This window comes from Crocodylus siamensis, chromosome 9 (assembly GCF_052110815.1).
Source record: "Crocodylus siamensis isolate JL-2025a chromosome 9, ASM5211081v1, whole genome shotgun sequence".
NCBI lineage: Eukaryota > Metazoa > Chordata > Crocodylia > Crocodylidae > Crocodylus > Crocodylus siamensis.
Genome location: NC_143403.1, coordinates 5,799,572 through 5,818,981, shown reverse-complemented (window position 1 = coordinate 5,818,981; position 19,410 = coordinate 5,799,572).

Sequence of the window (19,410 nt, the reverse complement as noted above, 5' to 3'; positions counted from 1 at the left end):
GAAGCTATTTTCAGCTGAACACTGTGGCAGGTACGAAAAGGGGAAACAGGAAAAAAATCTGTCAAAATCACTTTGCCGGACAGAATTGGTATGTCCAGCCTCTGCAGGACTCCTGTCATGGGAAAACTTACTCCTGACTTTCAGTACAAGTCATTAAGGCAAAATAACTGTAAAAATAGACTCCTTATTCGCTGGATCATCTTGAGGCACCTCTACTCACTTGACTGTGGTCCACACTGAGGAATGAGTGCAGGTTCGGGGGAGATTCTGGATCAGGCTTATTGTTCCTTCAGCAACATGATCATAGGATAATTCATTTGTCTTGGCCCTCCAGGCCAGTAAAAATGGAGCCCTTTTCATAGATGTTCAAAGACCACATACGCGACCAAAGCAAATGTGCCCCTAAGTGAAAACAGGTACTTTTCAGAAGATCCTTTGCATTAATTATAGGCACAGTATAAATGGTAAATTTTACAACTGTGAATATGCAGTTCCAATTTTGCTTTTAGCCAATATTCAATCTGTTTAGCTAAACTCACATTTGATGTGGATTCGCATTAAAGCACAGATGTTCATGGAAAGCAAGAATGATACCCTGGTGAGTACTGAAGAAGAAGAAAAATCCTTCTGCATTGATATGAATATCTATAGGCAATATTTTTTCACTGCTTGCTCCGGTTGCATCAATGATAAGCAACATTAACACACACCAGGGAGAAGGGGCCTGTACCCATACAACCTGTGTAAAATACACTTAGAGTGTTCAGATATAGCCTTAGATAAATCTGCTTTGCTTAGAAGATCTCTGATATTGACTTGTATCAGAGGAAAGCAAACTTGGAATTTCACTAGCTTTCTTTAGAACTCTATTTTCATTTGCTGAGAGCAATATAGCCATGCTTATTTCAGTTCATGTAGGGTTTTGAATCCATGAGTTACTTCCCTCAACCCTGCTCCATCTACTCAAAAGCACATGGCTTCTGACATAACAGGAGTGCTAGAGCCTAAATTGAATCTTAGCTTTTCTGCGTTGAAACGGGGCAAGTCTGGACCTGGTTGAAATATTGATCGATAATGGCATTGATCATGAATTTAGTCCATTTCTTTTGTCAATATTTCACGACATGCTCCAGAGCGAGGAGGGCAAGAGGGGAGTCTAAGACTATTCATTCAAGAGCTTTTAAACTAAATTCCAGACAGTGCATTATAGCCAAACTCTTTGCTTTGACTATCCTCTGATTTATCACATAGGTAACAAGGTCTTGCATCTGTTCTCTGATGGGAGAACTGAAACTTTTTAAGCAGCAGAAAACTGCTGAAGACTTTCACTTTGTTTGAATTTTCAGTTGAAAAGCCATTTGCAATTTCCAGGATTCATGTACATTTTCAGATAAATCGCTACACATCAAAATATGGACTTCCAGTTATGAGCACAAAGAGTGACTTCAAAATATTTAGTCACAAAGATATTAGCAAATCCCTTTCTGTACTATTCCACCAGCTCCAGTCTACTAAGGATCTCCATTTTCTAACTGCTACAGTTTCCTTTAAAAAATGAATGGTGCTCCCTATTCAGTGCTCATAATAAATCCAACTGTGCTTTGATTTCTTTTTCCCAGCCCAATTGTCCATAAATATCGCAGTTCAATTTTGGGTTAGTACTTGTAATACCATTTCAAAATTGCAGGTCTTGCTGATTAAATACTTTCTGGTTAATATCTAGCAGTAAAAGGACATGGTGCTATAATGTCTTCATTTCAGCAGATATTGATTTATTTCCAAAGTCATCTAAAACCTGCTCCTTCCCATTGTCCAAACCTTGGAATATCTTTCCCCATCTCTCTTTAGCTTTTTCTCTTTATCTTGAAAAGGTTTTACGTGATATAACCCTGCTCCAAAGTTTCCTGAAGGAAATGGAAAGATTCTCATTTATGCTGTCAGGCTTGAGTCTAAGTTAAATGCATAAGGAATCCTGTACAAAGAAAAGGGAACTAGATCCATTCTGAAGTTTTTACTAAGTTCCTATCAAATTGAAGTGGGAATTTTAGATGTGCCAGTGGGCACATCTACATATGAGCTTCAATGTACAGTAAACTATTTTATTGTGCATTAGCATAATGTCACAGTTTTTTTATGTGATGCTTTAATACACAGTAAAATAGTCTACTGCACATTAAGCCTGACTAAAAAAGCATGCAGATATACTACTGCGCATTAGGGCAGCCTAATGCACATTAATTTAGCACCTCATATTGGAGGTACAAAATATAATGCTCATTAGAAAAGGTACATTCATGCACATGTAGATGCGCCTACTAGCTATAGATCAGAGGCTTCCCACCTATAAACTTTTAACAGGAAGCTTAAAATAGAGAACCCGTATGGCAAAATTACTGCCAACACTTGTTGTTGAAGGATTAGCCAATACATTTGGTGTTTAGTTTTGAAGATCAAAATATTCTGAAATGGAGAATGACTTGTAGACATATGTACTGCCAGTCTTGGTTTAATCTTGTACCTAAGATGGCACCTGTCTGTATGTGCACTAAAAGCAGGTAAAAACTGTACAAAATGTTCTGTGTATTTTTAAATAGGAAAGCAAATTCTGTTTCAGCAAGGTTTTTTCCACTCTTAATTTTTTCTGACATGTACATCTCAATTTTACCCCTCTTAATGTTGAAAGAGGGCCTGATGCAAAGGTTTCTGAAGCCAAGGGTGTGTTTTTATTAATTAAGCTTTGGATTGGGACATGAAAGGAAAATTGTATGCTTAATCATAAGCCATGTGCAAGTGTTCAAATGAATGATGAATTATTTTCCAGCAGAAAAATTGGCTGAATGACCACTCCTGTTCACAATCCCCCACTTCCTCTCTCCCTTCTTGCAGTGAGAGGAATTTCAAAGTGTGTGTCTTTTATTGTCAGTTGAAGGAGTGTCAATATGTGGGTCTTGGGGAGCTGTAGGTGTTTGTGTCTAGGGGTGTGGGTGCCTCAGCAGTCCAGGTATGGGTCATAAGCAGGAGACACAGCTGCCTTGGCACCCTGCGTCTCTCTCAGCCCTGGAGCACAGTGCAGGGCTGGTAAAAGGAGCAAAGCTTTCCTGGCCTCAGGTGGTCAAGGGGAAGGATTTGCTTCATGCTTAGCTGGAGTAGTGTAGTCCAGCCCAAATCCAAGTGGCGTAGCGGGTGATGGGGGGGCACAGCAATGCATGCTGGGATACTGGAGGATAGCCTTGCAGCTTCTTTGAAAGTGTGTATGTACCTGCTCTCCGAGGAGAAACTATGCTGGGTGCCACTTCTACCTGGTTGGAGTTGGATTATTTTGTCCAGGAACCACCACTTTTGGTCTAGAAGAAACTGTGTCAAATTTTGTACACTTAGGTTGCATCCAGATGAGTGTGGCCATGCGGTATGTGGTGCCGGAGACACGTCTGCGGCACCACATACTGCATGCTCGCGTGTTATCAGCACTACAGGGAAGCAGCATGGGGGCATGGGAAATATCCAGGGGCCAAAAAGTCTGGACAAAAAAAAGCAGAGAGAGCTTGTGCCACTCAAAACCGGAGCCTGGCCTGCCAGAGCCGCTCTCTAGCTGCTGGCCAGTCTCTGTGCCCCATGGCTTCTGGGAGACAGCTATCCCCTACCTCATCAGTGGGATTGGGTTGGAGGACAGGTCCTGGACTGATTCCCAGAGGCAAATTGTTCAGGGAGAGGTATGCTGCGAGTCTATGATCTCAGGCTTACTATGCCCCAGACTTCTAAAAAGTAGGCATAAGGCTGAGAGCTCCCCACTCCCCAACTACAGCCCCTTCATATGGGGCATGGGCAGGTGGGAAGCCAGAAACTCCCAATTGTCCGTGCGCTGTACCATGGGTCTTGGCACACAGGAGGCTTTAAAAAACCACATTGAGGCAGCTTCCCCACTGGGAACTGGAAATCCTGCACCTGGTAGCTCTGGCTTGGTTTCCAGGGCACAGAGGATTGGCCCATCTGTTTTGGGAAAACATTGATAAAGCTGTTTTGTAGGCTATCACTTGGTTTTTGTAGCATTTCAATTTCCAATAAGGATGGCAGAATTCATTTTGGAGCAGATGCTATCTGTGCTCTGTCCACCAATCTATAACGAATGTGATTGTGTTGGGTGCTAGAGGGTCTGGAAGGTCAATGCCTGAAGGACTAACTGTGACTTTTAATATACCCCATCTGCACTGAGACTCCGTCAGGTTTCTTCAAAATTCTTCTCTTGAAAGGTGTGGGAAGTCTGCCTGTCCATCAAAAGGGCACTGGGCCTTTGCCAAAGATAAGGAAGATGTATTTTAAAATTAAGCAGCTGCTTTTTATCCCAGGGAACTTTTTGGAGAGTTTTTAAATGAAGTTTACATAGCGTAATAGAAAGCTACCATGTCACTATTTGGGGAGATAAGCTGCTGTTCACTGAACTCCTCCAGGTACCAGCCCTTGTAGGCAACAAACAGTGAATACTAATGAGAATAACACAAGTGCTTCCTTATCCCAGCAGAAGATCTTGCTTCCTTAAGTTAAATCACTCATTTCCAAACTTCCCCTGGTCTTTCAATTCATTGCGATCTCTTTTTGTGGCTATTTTTGTGGCCCCTCAGTATTCTTTGAAATTACAAAGGATACTGAGGGGCCACATACATCTGCATCCGTTCTGCAGCTGGCATTTTTCTCTTCTGCTGATTTGTAGTGTTTGTAATTCTTGCTATCTGAACGTAGTCCCAAATTTTTCATCTTGTTTTAAATTATTTTTTCTGCAGATGATGATAAAATTCTCCCATGGTGTCTATTCTATTTGGTTTTTCTTCCCTGGGGTGACTTAGTATGCAGCAGGTATTGGATTCTAGGTTATTTCCAGAGACTAGAAGCAAAGAGATTTTCCTCTTTGATATCCTTTATTCATTGTTTCAGAGTTGTAAAGGGACTGTTTTGCCAGACTTTTTTTGATTGAGATAAAGGTTATTCTACCAAATCAATATCAAATCTGTCAGATTTGAAGCAGACGGGTTCTTGAAAATTCAATACTGAGAAAGTTTTAACTTTGAGCAAAGGATTTCTCACCCCAGAATTATAACAAGGAATGACAAATGGACACTTTTATTCCCTAATTATCTTCATGGTAATAACTTTTTAAAGATGTTTACTTACAGAAAGTAGCTGTGGTTCTTTTGATGACTTGTAAGGAAAGTGCTTTTATTAATGTTTTATTTCATATTCCCACATGTTCTATTGCTATTCTCTTTCTGATGGCCTCGGAGAAGGCTTGATGTGGTATCTACCTGTTTGCTTCACCCAAGGCCAGAAAATGAAAGTAAGCCCCATGCAAAGGGGGTTTCTTTCTCTGCTTGACTTTAGTTGAACACAGACCATTCTTCAGGCATTTCAGGTTGGAAAAAGCTGCCAGGATGCACGTGTATTCACAGGTATCTGGATGACACTACCTCTGTGCACAGTGTCATAGAACCTGGGGATTGAGGTTAGGTCGCAAACATCTTAACATTTCTGACATCGGAAGATCAGGCTGGCTTGCAAATGTTGCGTGTCCTATCATTTTGTTCCCCCCAAGCCGGCCCCTTCAAAATGCATCTTGCATAATGTTATTAGCCTTTTTGGGCCAAAGCAATTGAGGCATTGTTCAGGGCCTGTCAGGTCCTTTCAATTAGGAGCAACAGTTGATGGTAGACTCTTTTCCATTTACAGAAAAAAAAATGTCCAGAATTCTGTTTTCTTGCCCACGGGAACTGGTTTCCCCTGGAGCTGCTGTCCTTTCAGCCAGCACTCAAGCTGAAAAAGCACTTTCTAGGTTCTCCGTTCCATGCCTCCAGCTGGTCCATGCTGACTGGTGGCTACTTACATGCGTCTCTTTCCTCCTTTTTTCTGACTCTTTCTCCTGTTTTAGCCCCTTGCATCCCACCATTGACCAGCCCTTTACTGCCAGGCTCAAACTCAGGTGTTCCAGGTTTACGGGCAGAGGCTTGGCTGAAGCACCACCAAGGAGCTGGCTGGGTGCCGGGCCCAGGCCGGCCTGGGTTCTCCTGTGAAGCTCTAGTGGGAGTCTATGTGACCAAAGGGAACCAGTGGAAGCCACAAGCCCTTGATGGGAGAGCTATAGAAACCCTCCCACTTCCCTGGAGCCTTGTCTCAGCAACAGCATCCGTAGCCTTGCTGTTTGGGAATCTCCTGCCGCTTCTGTCTCACTCTGCTTTGGAAGCTCCTGCTCTACCTCATGTCCTACTCCGGCCCTGTTCCTGTGTTGCTCCACCCTTTGACCCCTGTACCTTGCTTCTGCCTTGCCCCTTGCCTTGGACCCCATTGTCTCATACCTGCTTATCACATGGCTTGTTCTGAACTTTTGGCTCCTGATTTCTGGCTGCATCTTGACTACAGACCTGTCATCTGTTGGCCTGATGCCTTGGACTTGCACAGAGATACAGTATTTTGACGCTTGGCTTTGGCTCTTGGACTTCTGGGAGTTTCTGAACCTTCGTCTTCCACACCTGGGTCATACCTGTGACATCCACCCACATGGTCCAAGATTTTTGAGTGTCTTCATGTGCCTCTTCCTTTTGGCTTGAGAAAATGCTTGTCTTTTGGTTTGATACCTATTATTTCCTTATGATGATCCCACAAGAAGAGTCGCTGTTGTACTCACCGAATTCAAGATCCCACGGTATTATGAATGACAACACTATCTCTAAACCAGGGGTTGTCAACGGGGGGTACACGACAAGGCTCCAGGAGGTACGTGTGGGCAGGTGGGGATGGAGTGCTGCCACACATAATTCTGCGGTGCTGTTCAGGTGCTGCCTGTCCAGCTGGATGCAGGGGGCAGGGGAAGCTTGCAGGCAGTGGTTGCCACTTCTCCATGTCTGTCTACATGCCACCCCCCCGCCCCAACTCACCGGCTGGGGGTACACGGCCCCACATCTGGCCACCAGGGGTGTACAATGATCCAAAAAGGTTGAAAACCCCTGCTCTAAACTGTTCAGCAGTCAGAAGGATGGGCTCCAACTTAGACCTTGTATTTAGTGCCACTCCACAAGGTTCTCTCTCTTAACATTGTCCAACAGCAGCACCAAGTTGTGAAAAAGATAAATGCTCAAGAACTGTGACCTGTACATCCCTTGTGCTACTTCCTGAGCAATTTACCCTGTTGTTCCCAGGCATTTTAATTATGAGAGAGCATGGGGGAGGGGCAGCTGAGCCCCCCACCCCATAAGAGATGAGAGGCCCCTGTAAGAGTTGAAAATCATAACCTGGCAAGGGGTATCTCAGATTTTATTAGGGCATTATGATTAGCCCAATTTTTTTTGCAGGACCCTCTCCCCCCACATCAAAATGTCATTTGAACCCTGGTTGTTCCTAAGCCTTGGCAAAAGTAGAGATGTTTTTAAGACCTGGCTAGACAAAGCCTTGGCTGGGATGATCTAGTTGGAAATGATTCTGCTTTGAGCAAGGGGTTGGGATAGATGACCTCCGGAGTTCCCTTCCAACCCTAGTTTTCTATGATTCTAAAGTAAAGAAAAGCCAGAAAGAGAACGGTGTAACCAATTATTAAGCTCTCTGCCCAACTTTTGGGTCACAACCGATGGGTTGAAAAATTCTGAGCTACAAGTGGGTCACAGGAATATTTGAAAGGGTCACAAACAATCACAGAAAAATACAGGAAAATGTGGGTTTCCCCTTTGAGGCTGGCAGAGTTCTAGCCCACAACGGGCTGCTTGCGACTTCGGGGAGCAGGAAGAGAGCGATTAGACAGGGGGCACCGTGTGCGTGTGCATACACCTGCACGAGGCAGCCAGGCAGGGTGGAGAGCAGCTCACTGCAGGTAGGTCTGTGGGGTGTGGAGGCAGAGATGATGCATCTGGGGGGCAGGAGGTACACATGTGATGCAGTGGAGGGTGGGGAGGCATATGGCCCCCCAGATTTTTGTGCCTACAGCAAGGATGGGGCTGCAGCCTGGCTGGACCAGGGCAGGCAGGACTCGTCTCCATGACTAAGCAGTTGGGTCCTGCATGGGAGGGTGGAGTAGGGCACCAGTTCATTGCTGCCACTGCCGTGAACCACACACCAGCCACGGTACCAGCAGCACAAAGAGTAACAGATGGAGGGGGCATGCTGCCCTCCCCTCTTTCTGTTGCCAGCCAGTTGAACACTGCCACAGCTCTACCCTGCCACCATGGTCCAGCCACCATGGCCACTGCTACCTTCAGGCCGGCTGGCCTGTCCACCACCCCTCTGGGGTAGAGCCGCAGCCTGAGGTGAGTGGCAGCAGCCAGCCCATGGCGTGAGTTGGTGGTGGGAGCAATGAGTCAGTGCTCTGCTCCATCCTCCCACACTGGCACCCACTTGCTGGGCTATGGAGGCGGCTTCTACCCATGCTGTTCCGGTCAGCCTGCAGCTCCCTGCCCACCGTGGGTGCACAAATCTAGGGGGATTTGCCCCCCCAAGCCCCACACCCTTCCCCCACACACCCATTCCCAGCCCAACACACTGGAGTGAGGGGCACCAGCAGGGATGGGGAGGTGGGGGGGGCTGTGGGTTGGGAGCGAGGGGCACCAGCAGGGCCAGAGTGCCATTGTCTAGTTAAACTATTTACTGGGTCAGCACTGGCCCTCAATGTTTACACATGGGTCCTGTACAAAAAAGGCTGAGAACCACTGTTTTAGCTGATAGCAAAGCAGAATTCTCCATCTGCCTTAGTCTAAGGTCTCTGCCTCCTTATTTATGCTAACAATGTTTTTTGAACTATACTCAAGCTCCACTTAGCACTTATTGCTTCAGGGAATGGGAAAACCTTCCAAGTGAGTAACCTTTGTGTATTATCTGGCCTTATCATATGCACATTTCACTTGTCTGATAACTAAGCAGCATCAGATTGTATTGTACAGATGTTCAGAGACTCATATTTTAGCAATGCTGGGATTTTCATTTAACACTACATAATATTGCCAAGTCAATACAAACCTTAATTTTCATGTGTATTCTGTATCTGTACATTGCAATTTTGCAGTCTGCGATAGAAAGAAACAGTGATAAAAATCATCCAGTGTCCATAAAACTGAGATTGTCTTATGGAAGCTCTGGTTGTAAACTCCCTCCATGGTTCTGACCTCTCCCATCATACAAGACCCAAAATCATAGCACACTTCAACTGTTAAATGTGTACAATGCCTTGTGTTGCAGGGAAATGAACGTATCTTACAATACTGAACTGTCCCGTATGAACTGCTGCACGTTGCATTATAGGTTACCCAGCACTCATAATAGGTTACCCAACACTCCTCCTGCACTCCAGGAGGAGTGTTGAGTAAGGTCAATAGGATTTAAGTACTTCTTAAAAATTTTACTTGCTGAGCATGTCTACACGTGTGTTACTGCACATTAAGTTCAGTACCTGTAATAATAGGTACTAACTGAAAACGCAGTAACCAGCACTACTACACAGTAGCACCAGTACACACCTTTTTAGTAACACTAATACGCGCTGGACTAATTCTACTGCGCGTTAGTGAAATAGCACAGTGCTTGCCGTGATCATAATATCATAGAAAATTAGGGTTAGAAGAGACTTCAGGAGGTCGTCTTGTCTAACACCCTGCTTTAAAGCAGGACCAGCCCCAACTAGATCATTCCAGGCAAAACTGTCTAGCCAGGTCTTAAAAACCTCCAAGGATGGAGATCCCACCATTTCTCAGAGGTGTAAAAATTAGGCTACTGCACATTTAGCATCTTGTGTGGATGTGCCTAGTGTCTTCAAAAGAGTTTTCCCCTTCTCTTTCTTAAGGTTTTGGTTTCTTTTTAAATAAATGTGCACAGCCAAATCTCAAACCGCTTTAAAGACAGCATTCGTTTTAGTTCCAGGTAATTTCAGTTTAGCATCTGATACCTTCTGAGAGAAAATTATCTACCTTTATAGGATGAACAGTACTGAGTGTACCTTTTCTTTCTGACTCCCATGATGCTGTGAAGTTCAGAAGTTACTCATCAGGGGACTGGTCCAATATACCCACTGTTTTAAGTGTTTAACTGTCTCTTAACGTCTAGCATAATACTATTAAATCAAGTTTAAATACAAAAGATGCCTTGATTTTAAAAAATCCTTACATTCAAATCCAAAAGTTTTCCTGGAGCTTAACATGTTTACTGTTTTCAGACAAAAGCTTTAATCAAAAATAAAAGTTACATTCCTGTATTTCAACTTGTGCTTAATTAGCAGAGCTATTATTAGCCATTTCCTCCCTTACTAACCTTTGGTAGAACACACTTTGTGGATAATCAGCTATGATGTTACACCAGTAGGCGATGCTATCATCTTAAATTAGGGTTAAATTAGATGTGAATGCTTTCACTTTCCTTGATGGTGAGGAAGATCTTGTCCAATGTGTTCTGCTTGTAGTACTGGAAGTTAGGAACTACTTCTGTATTGTAAGACTGGACATTACATCTGATTTTGGACAGTTCATATTCTTGTATTACTGTAGCACCTAACTTACCTTTTCTTCTTTTCAGAAAACTATTTTATAGTTTTCAATTGCAATATATAGAAATTGTAATAGAATTTATTATACAATAATAAATACAGTATATACTGTAGTTGAGCACTGTGGGAATCAATGTTTGCAAAATCTTTGGGGATGAAAAGGTGTTGGGTCCATGCTGCTGAATACAGAGCATGAGCACCTTGCAAATGAGGTTTTGTAGAGGGAAGATAAAGGACGTTTCATATTTGGTGCCTGATACATTTAATTGATTTTGTTTGGGGAGAGAAAAGGATGGGTGGGGAGGAAAGTTAAGTAGTTGGAATGAAGGGTTAAGATATGTTTATGCTTTATTTAAAAAAAAGTTGAAATAATAGAAAGCAAAGAGTAGCACTTGGTGAAAGAATAATTCCTTTTCATTTCAGAATTTCAGTCAGTGTAATGCTGGGGCTTTAATGTCATAGATTTTTTAAATGTTCCCTTTTCTTCTTCACATTGTACATAAAAAACCTTCAGCAATAGTGGAATGTAATCCTAGCTGTTCCTAGTCTGAGGAATTGTCTTTCTGGGAATTAAAAATACTTCAAGTCCTGCTACAGGTAATAATAATAAGGTGAACAAAAACTCTTTGACTCAGCCCCTAGAAACATATTTATCTTGTGAACGGCTCCCAGCAGATGCCTCTGGAAAGTTTACCTGTCCTCTTATGAATTACAGGTGGGAGGAGAGGAAATACAAAGAAGGTATCAAATGGAAGTTTCTGGAACATCAAGGTCCACTGTTTGCCCCAGCCTATGACCCACTGCCTGATGATGTGAAGTTTCATTATAATGGTAATTGCCTACTTGACAAGAGTATTGATCAAAAGGTCCTAATGTCTTGTGTAATGAGCTCGTGTGCACTAATTGTTTCACTATAGATTGTTTTTAATTATTTATTTATTTATTTATTTATTTTGGTATTAGGGTAGCCACACTGGAAACATGTTGGGTAGCTCACATAATTGATCTGTTGAGAGAGAGAGAACTGAACATTGCATTCATGACCAATTAAATTAAGTAATAATACCATGTGAAAAGCAAAGATGACACAAGTTGTTCCTGCCAGGAAAATTATTTTCTTTTCTAAAGTTACCATTATTAAAAGAACCATGAATTACAGTGGATGCAGGGAAATTTATCATCTGAATATAGTTTATAGTTCTTGGAACAAAATTTCTATTTCCCTCCCCCTTGAAAATGAAGTATTGATAAGCCCTGGCACATATTTTCCTGAACATTTGTATGCTGTTCTGTATGCACGCGATTATATAGTTCAAATACAGGGATACTGAAGGCTATTTGAGTCATTAAAGATTCCTGTAGTTGTTGAAGAGCTTTGGATGGGCCCATGCGGTGCTGGGGGAAAGCACGTGTGTATGCTTCAATTTCTTGCCTTCATCAGTTAGTCTCATTTATACTAGTGCTAAATTTGTCCCCATGTAGCTGGATAAATAGGGGAAACCATATGGTTTAAATTAAAATGCTGAAGTTCTGTGACGATTGGATTCTAAATACATATTGGAGCATTTTTTATTTGGCTTTTGAGAGATAAAATCTTCACTTGTATATAGAGCCATTTCCAATTTGCAGACTTTTTTTTTTTTTTTTTTTTTGCATTAAACAACCGTTAAATATTTCTTTGATCGGGTAGCATAATTGCATATCCAACAAGTTTTACATGGATTTAGCAACTGATTTAAAGTTAAACAAGAAAAGATGTGTGTGGGGAAGAGGAAATTAAAATTTTATTGGGTTCAACAGTGTCAGTACTGATATATTTTCCACTCTATCTTTCAACCTGAATTAGATAAATGCAGATATTCATGACTAATCTTAGTATTTTATAACTTACTTGCAAAATGTACATAGGCACAAATGCTCAGCGGGTTTTGGAAAAAGTTGACCCAGGGGTGTCAACAACATAAATTGCAACAAGGTCAGATCTCCCGTCCATAATTCATGTAATTGAATGCCTCATAAAATGTGAAAATTAATACACTAGAACTGGCAGAGGGGAGGGGACCTTCTTCAGCTTTTGAAAAAGCAATAAAATGTTACAATATTTCTCCACTTCAGGAGCAATAAGCAAAACCTTTCTGGCCAATAATCTGACTCAATTTGAAGAACATTCAATTTGCTTAACAGTGAAACCGTTAATATGTATGTATACTTCACATTACTTATGACTGGATGTCAAGCTGGATAAATAATGGGATGCTTGTTCTGAGTTTTTTTGGGGGGGGAAATAATCTCACTGAGGCTCCTTTTTCCTTATCTGGATGAAAATAAGTAGTTGGTACTAAAAGTACAACAATCTTGTAGTAGGAAGTGGGTTTTGGGACCATCAGCCTTTGTTTTCCTTTGGCAGTTTCCAGAGCGACATCTAGGCTGCTGGGTTTTGTTAAGACAGCTTCATTTAGGAAGGATGCAGGGGCAGAATAGTTAATGTATTCATGTCCCTTCAAATTCAGGGGCATCAGTTTGAGTCTTGCTCTGGACTTGTCCCAAGGTCATTCCCAGCTATAAATTGGTAGTTGGTTATTTGGGCTGGGGCTGGAGAGGCAGTAAGATGTGGTATCACTTTTATTTCCCACCTCCAACAGAAATTGATCCTCTGACCTGATTTTTTTTCATTATTGCATTCAGTTGTCTGCACCTAATGCGTCATAAACTTCTTCAATAGCAAGGACTCTTTTCTGTATCTAAACAATCCCCCCAGACACGATCACTGTAAAACAAGCTTTTTGTGAAGATTGCTCTAGAATCCTATTACATGATGGCTTTATGACCAGATTGGGCTGCTTTTATCCATATGCTATAACATTCACCTTTAGTTAAAGGGACCCGACTCCTCGATTTATACTAGTAACTCTCAAGGGTTCGGTTGGATTTCTCTGGATTTGTGCCTGTTTCGTTGAGGTCAAAATGAGGACTACTGCTATTCCCTGAGCAGCACTACTTCTGACTGTAAGCACATGCTTTGCTACGTGATGAAATAAATGACCCTTCTCTGTATCTATTACAGCTTGTTGCAATGAGACAGCAATCCTTCAAATGCCTGCTTCTGGAAATGACATTATATTCATGTTCTAAATGTATCTACCCATAAGTAGGGTTGGTAGCACTATTTAGTAATGAAATGGAAGTTCTGTATTCAAAGTTTTATTTTTAGTTTGCATAGTGATGGATGCAACAAAGCATGAGTCCTACTGTAGTCAACAGAACTTAAATATGTGCATGTCTGCGGTAGTGTTTCTAAAATACAGTTATCCACCCTCTTATTTTAAGATGTGCATTAGAAAATTTGTCTGGAGAAACTTTCTTTTCCTAACAAACCTCCTCCCATTATTTGAAATTATTTACATTTCAAAGTAGAAATGGGGTTCCCATGCAAGTGAAAAGGGATTATGTACGTTGCGTTGCTCTCTTAAGATTGAACACACTGTCATGTAGCTTTGGAGCCCTGGACAAAGGTTGAAAATCCAGTGACAAGTGTGTAAATGATGCATTAAAGTAGTGTGTCATAAAATCTATGATAGGTTTAAAATGGATCTATGTTTCAAAAAAAAAAAAGATGAAAGGGTAATTGACAAAACGGCATTACTGTAATAGCTGTCATAGTATGGCTGAATAAGGAAAAGCCATTGAAGTGATTCTATAGTTTCAGCAGAAAATATTTCAAACTTAACATACTGATTAAGCAGCATTCACTTGTTATAACTTCAGTGTTTCAGGATTAAGAACTAAAAATCAAGTGCTGCTAATGTCTTTTAGAACTGACTTCTAGATAGAAGGTTTGAAGTTAACCGTAATGGAAGAGTCCTCTCAGAAATACTAACGTTGAAATAAGTCTCCTAATACGCATGCAATATGAGACATACTGCCATATTCCTTTCACTGGACAGGCAACTCCCACTTGGCACTATTTCACTGTGACGCTCGTTTGACATTGACACCCAATTCCACTTAGTGCTTAGCGAGTTTCGTTATAACGCTCACAGACATCGTGATGGGAAAATTGGTTTAGCTTAATACTGTTCCTTCCAAAACCTCCCCGGTAACCTCCCAAATTCACATCCACCTTCCTTATACCCCCCCCCCCCATACCAAACTCATGTTCATCAAGTTACAACACGTATCCAGAAGTTTTGACTCTGTTGTACCTGTGAAACCTTACAGGAAATATCACAAGCAGAACCTGCGTCTTCACCTCTAGGGCTGCTTACTTATGGTTCATATCCTGCTTGTGGTGTTACTGATTTAAAGTTACCACTAATATTTTTTAGTTTTTGTTTGCCATTGGCTAGATGTCCATGCACCAGTCATTACTATGATTAGCATTGGCAGCAATTCAAAACATTTTTGAATAGATGTTTAAATATCAGATTAGTCTGTTAACTAGAACTGGGCATAAAATGGTATTCTCATGTTACTGAAAACAGTTGAGATTTCAGATGTTTTCCAATCCTGCATTAGAATAAAACCAAGATTTTTTTGAAAAGGGTAGGTCTGCTACTGAGTAGCCCAGGGCAGGTAATTATTTTGGGCAGAGGGCCACTTACTGAGTTTCAGCAAGCCATCGAGGGCCACATGACAGGCAGCCCAGGACAGATTAAAATTAATTTTCTAAATTTTTTGGAGGCCCCGCGGGCTGGATAGAATGGCCTGGCGGGCCACGCCTGGCCCCCAAGCTACACTTTGCCCACCCCTGGAATAGCCGGTAGCCAGAGATCAAGGCATTAGTTGGTGGGTAAAAAGCCAAGCATCAAGCCTTTGTTCTAATGAACATTTAGTTATTTATGCAAGGTTAACACACCCAACAGGAAAAAAAGACACCCATCGCAGAAAACCCAATAGCACTGAGGTTAGGGCACTTACTTGAATGGGAGACTGAGATCCAGGTCTCTAGTCTAAATTAGGTAGAGAAAGTCTCCCCTGTCCCAAGCAACTGTGTTAACCACTGGATTGCTTGGTATTTTGAAGTGGACCATTTCTTGTTTTGACAAGAAATTGCATCCTGGATACCTTTCCCACTGAGTTTCATGGAAAATGGTATGCTTTTTTTCTACAAAAAGAAATTAATTGTTGATGGACTGATACTTTCCAAGAAAACAGTGTTGTATCAGAGACTTCCCCAGCAGCTGCACCATTAGCTCTAGCTGTATTCAGTGAAGCCAGTGTGAGGGAAGCACAGTGGGAAAGTTGCACTGCTTCTCACAGCGGTATATCTATTCTGTGTATGAACAGACATCTTGTCTCTAGGGTGGTCAAATCTGCACCTCTTGCATTCCCCAAATTCACATGAGTTTTAAAAAATGGTCATTTCATTTACAGTGTCACGCATGCAAGAGTCCATTCAATCCTGGAGCTGGAAAACACATGAATTACAGAGAATAAATCTCCCCATGCATCTCAAGATTGCTGCATATAAAATTGCTATGACGAATTTAATTTAATTTGAATCCACCTTAACATTTGGATAAATCCTCCCTTTACACTGAGAAGGTACATTAGCAGTTTGGTCCTAGGGCTAAAAAAAAAAAAATCAACCTAAAACCCCCAACCTCCTAAATCCAGTCCAGACACTATCCACTCTGCATGCGAGTTGCTTGCTGACTAATTTGAAGAAACAGTCAACCTGAGATATCTTACCCAATCATCCTTTTACAGAAAGCAACTCCCAAAGGGTTTTTTTTTTTGTTTTTTTGGGTTTTTTTTATTTTTTTTGTTTTTGTTTTCCCCCGATTTTTAAAACAACAATATAGATGGTGTTAGCTCTATATGGCAAATTGTAGCATTGTGGTCTGCCAGTGTGTGAAACAGTCGTCCGAGCCGCTGCACGCTTCATGTGTAATTGGACTAACGTGTGAGAAGGGTAAAGCAAAGTGTCAGCATCGCAGACGTCTGAAGAGAGTGTCGCTGTCTTGAGGGATTTGAAGTAAATAGTTTGTTTCAGGTCTGAGTGTCCTCTTGGCTTTTGACTTCTAGGTTGATTGGAAGGGCTGGTGGTGTACTGCAAGCATGGGGGACACCTAGCGAACGCTAATAATCTACAATTCTACCCTTATACAAACCATTTGCATTGGGTCAGACTCAACTTCACTCTTCAACTCAACTCCTTTTGCTTATACATCCTCAGCTCCCAATTTGGGCTTACTTCACAGATTACTTGTGTCTGAAGGCATTTGAGCACTGAAGTTCCAGGGAGAAACAAATAAATCACTACTTAATGGTATTAACTTCGTAAAAAATGGGACGTGAACTTGAATAACCCAGGTTGGGGTCCAATGCAAACAGAAATTCAGAAGTAATAAGTGTTTGGGTTTTTGCTCATGCTCCTCTCTACCAAATATGTATTAGTATCCCTGACCTACATGAAGCTGCAATTGAATGTCACTTTTTACAGCAACCAAAGTTCTTGTGGATTCTTTCAGGAAAGCCCATTAAGTTGAGCTTGGCAATGGAGGAGATGGCTGACTTTTTTTGCAAAAATGCTGGGCCACGAGTACACAACGAAGAAGACTTTCTGCAAAAACTTCTTTGCTGACTGGCAGAAGTAAAAATTGACTTTGCTTGTGTTTTTACTATGCACGGATGCCTAGGAATGGGCAAGTCAAGCTGCCTGAGGTCAGCTATGAATTGAGCTAGGAGGTATTGGCTTTTGTCTGGCATCAAGGCTAAGCATTGGCGCTTTTATTTGTCTAGACAAACCCTAAATGCATAGCCCCATGCAGCTCCGCATAGCACAGAGGAGTCATGGTGGGATTATATTACCTAGGGGGAAGAGAACAGCCATTTTCTCTTTTCTCCTTTTCTTTGGGGCCTAGAAACTACCTTCAAGCAAGCTAATTTTTCCCCCCTTTTAATTCTAGGATTTTGGCCTTCTGATCTAATGCTCTGGCCCTTTGCTCAGGTCCATGGAAGACCAAATGACATTCTTCACAGAAATTTTCCCTAAAGCGTCTCCTTGTTCATACTGTTCTTTACCAGCGCACCGTTCCTTCTCTAGAAGGAGCTGGCACGCCGGGAGTGCTGAGTGCCAGAGAGAGACGAGATGGGTCTGTGGATCTCGGGCACATTGCCGAGATGATGCTGTACCTGCTGAGAGGGGGAATGGGATGCAGTGTTATAATCTTTCAGTTCTGGAGATCCTTCTGCAAGCTGAATTTAGAGCCACGAGAGCCAGATGCCTAGATGTGTAAACCAGTGGTTCTCAACCTTTTTAGGCTCAAGGCACCCCTTGACAACCTCAGGACACCCTCTGGAAAATGCCAGCTCTTAGTTTTCACTCATTTTTTAGCTAGAAACACCACACAACTGTGAAGGATCACAATAGAGCAGAATGCTTTTAACACTATAGATTCCTATTTAAAATCTCTACGGTTGTCTTGTGAATCACGTTTGCACACCTAACAGTGCTGACATTGCACGGCACCCCGTGGCATCCTTGGCAGGGCCGCGGCACCCTGGTTGAGCATCGCTGGTGTAAACTGTAGTAGCTCAGCCTCAGTTAATGAAGATATCCTGGCTTATTTCAGTGGGGAATCCGGCCTCGGTATTGATACCCAGCTCAGATTAGTTGAGGCTTAGATTACAAAAGCACGAGTACCTTTTACACTGGCTTTGGTGCAAGCAGAGAGTGAGCAGTGTTTATTTTAATAAATAACCCAAATGAAATAACCCAATGTGTATGCTGCTTTCCACAGCTTTGCTTTTGCTATTTGTTTAAGTCACGGTGTAGAATCTTTTGACTTCCACAACGGTGTCAGCATCCTCAGAGGAGCATCTGTTTTTGGGGAAATGGCTACTGTTATGTCAACACTACAGCTTGAGTCAATCTGTGTGAAATGTCACGCTTCATATGTTAGATTATTTTAAGACAATCCTTTTGGACTCGTGTTATGTTGTTATGCATTTGTATGTCAATATGCAGGTGGTATTGCTTCCCCTGGGGGAGTGCAGGCTGGCTTTTCAGATGGCACTTAGTGAGTGCAATCCCTTTGAGAGACTTTTCTGTCCTTCCCGGTTTGAAATTATGGTTGTGAGTGGGGAGGCCTGAATATATGAGGTGCTGAGAGTACTTCAGAGAAACCGTATAGTAGGGAAACTGCCACATTTGCAGACACCTGAACCAACTCAGCAACTGTGTGGGAGGTAACATTTGAGTAATGATTTTTTTTTTCCGGCGTTTTTGACTCCTAAGTAGGACTGTCTGGATAACTGATTGTTCAGCTTGGCAGCTGAAAAGGAACAACCAAAGAAAAACCATGTTTTGAACTATCTGTGTACCTGTGACTACCTCTTCTCATCACATTTATGCTGCAGTTAAGAGCACCAACTACCCTGCTGGGAGCCTCAGCTCACCGTCACCCAGCAGGCTGGCCAGAGCTGCTAGATGTGGGGTTTTGACAATCAGCTCATTGTCAGCCCTGGGTAGACAGCTTCAGGTCCAGTTCAAGACCCAGAGCTGTCCAGGGATCGAGGCCAACATATCCCGGAGCTGCCTGGGCTGGAGCTGACAATCGTCAGCCTGGTCCCCAGACAGCCCTAGGTCTCAAACCAGACATGAGACTATCTGGCCAAGGCCAACAATCAGCTGATTCTCAGTCCTGTTCGTGGAGTCGGGCACCCAGCTTTTAACTTGCCCAGGGGAGCCTGGGATTATGACACATGATATGTTAGGAGGTGAGTTTGGGATCTGATCATACATAGATCATACATCACAACATAGAGCCATTAAATGAATGTGTGAGAGACCACAGGCTGTGGCTGTTTAAAATTATTGTGAGATAGATAGGCATCACAATAATTTTACATAAAATAAGTATAAAATAAAACAAAAATATCTAAAACAAACAAATGCCTATAGTTTT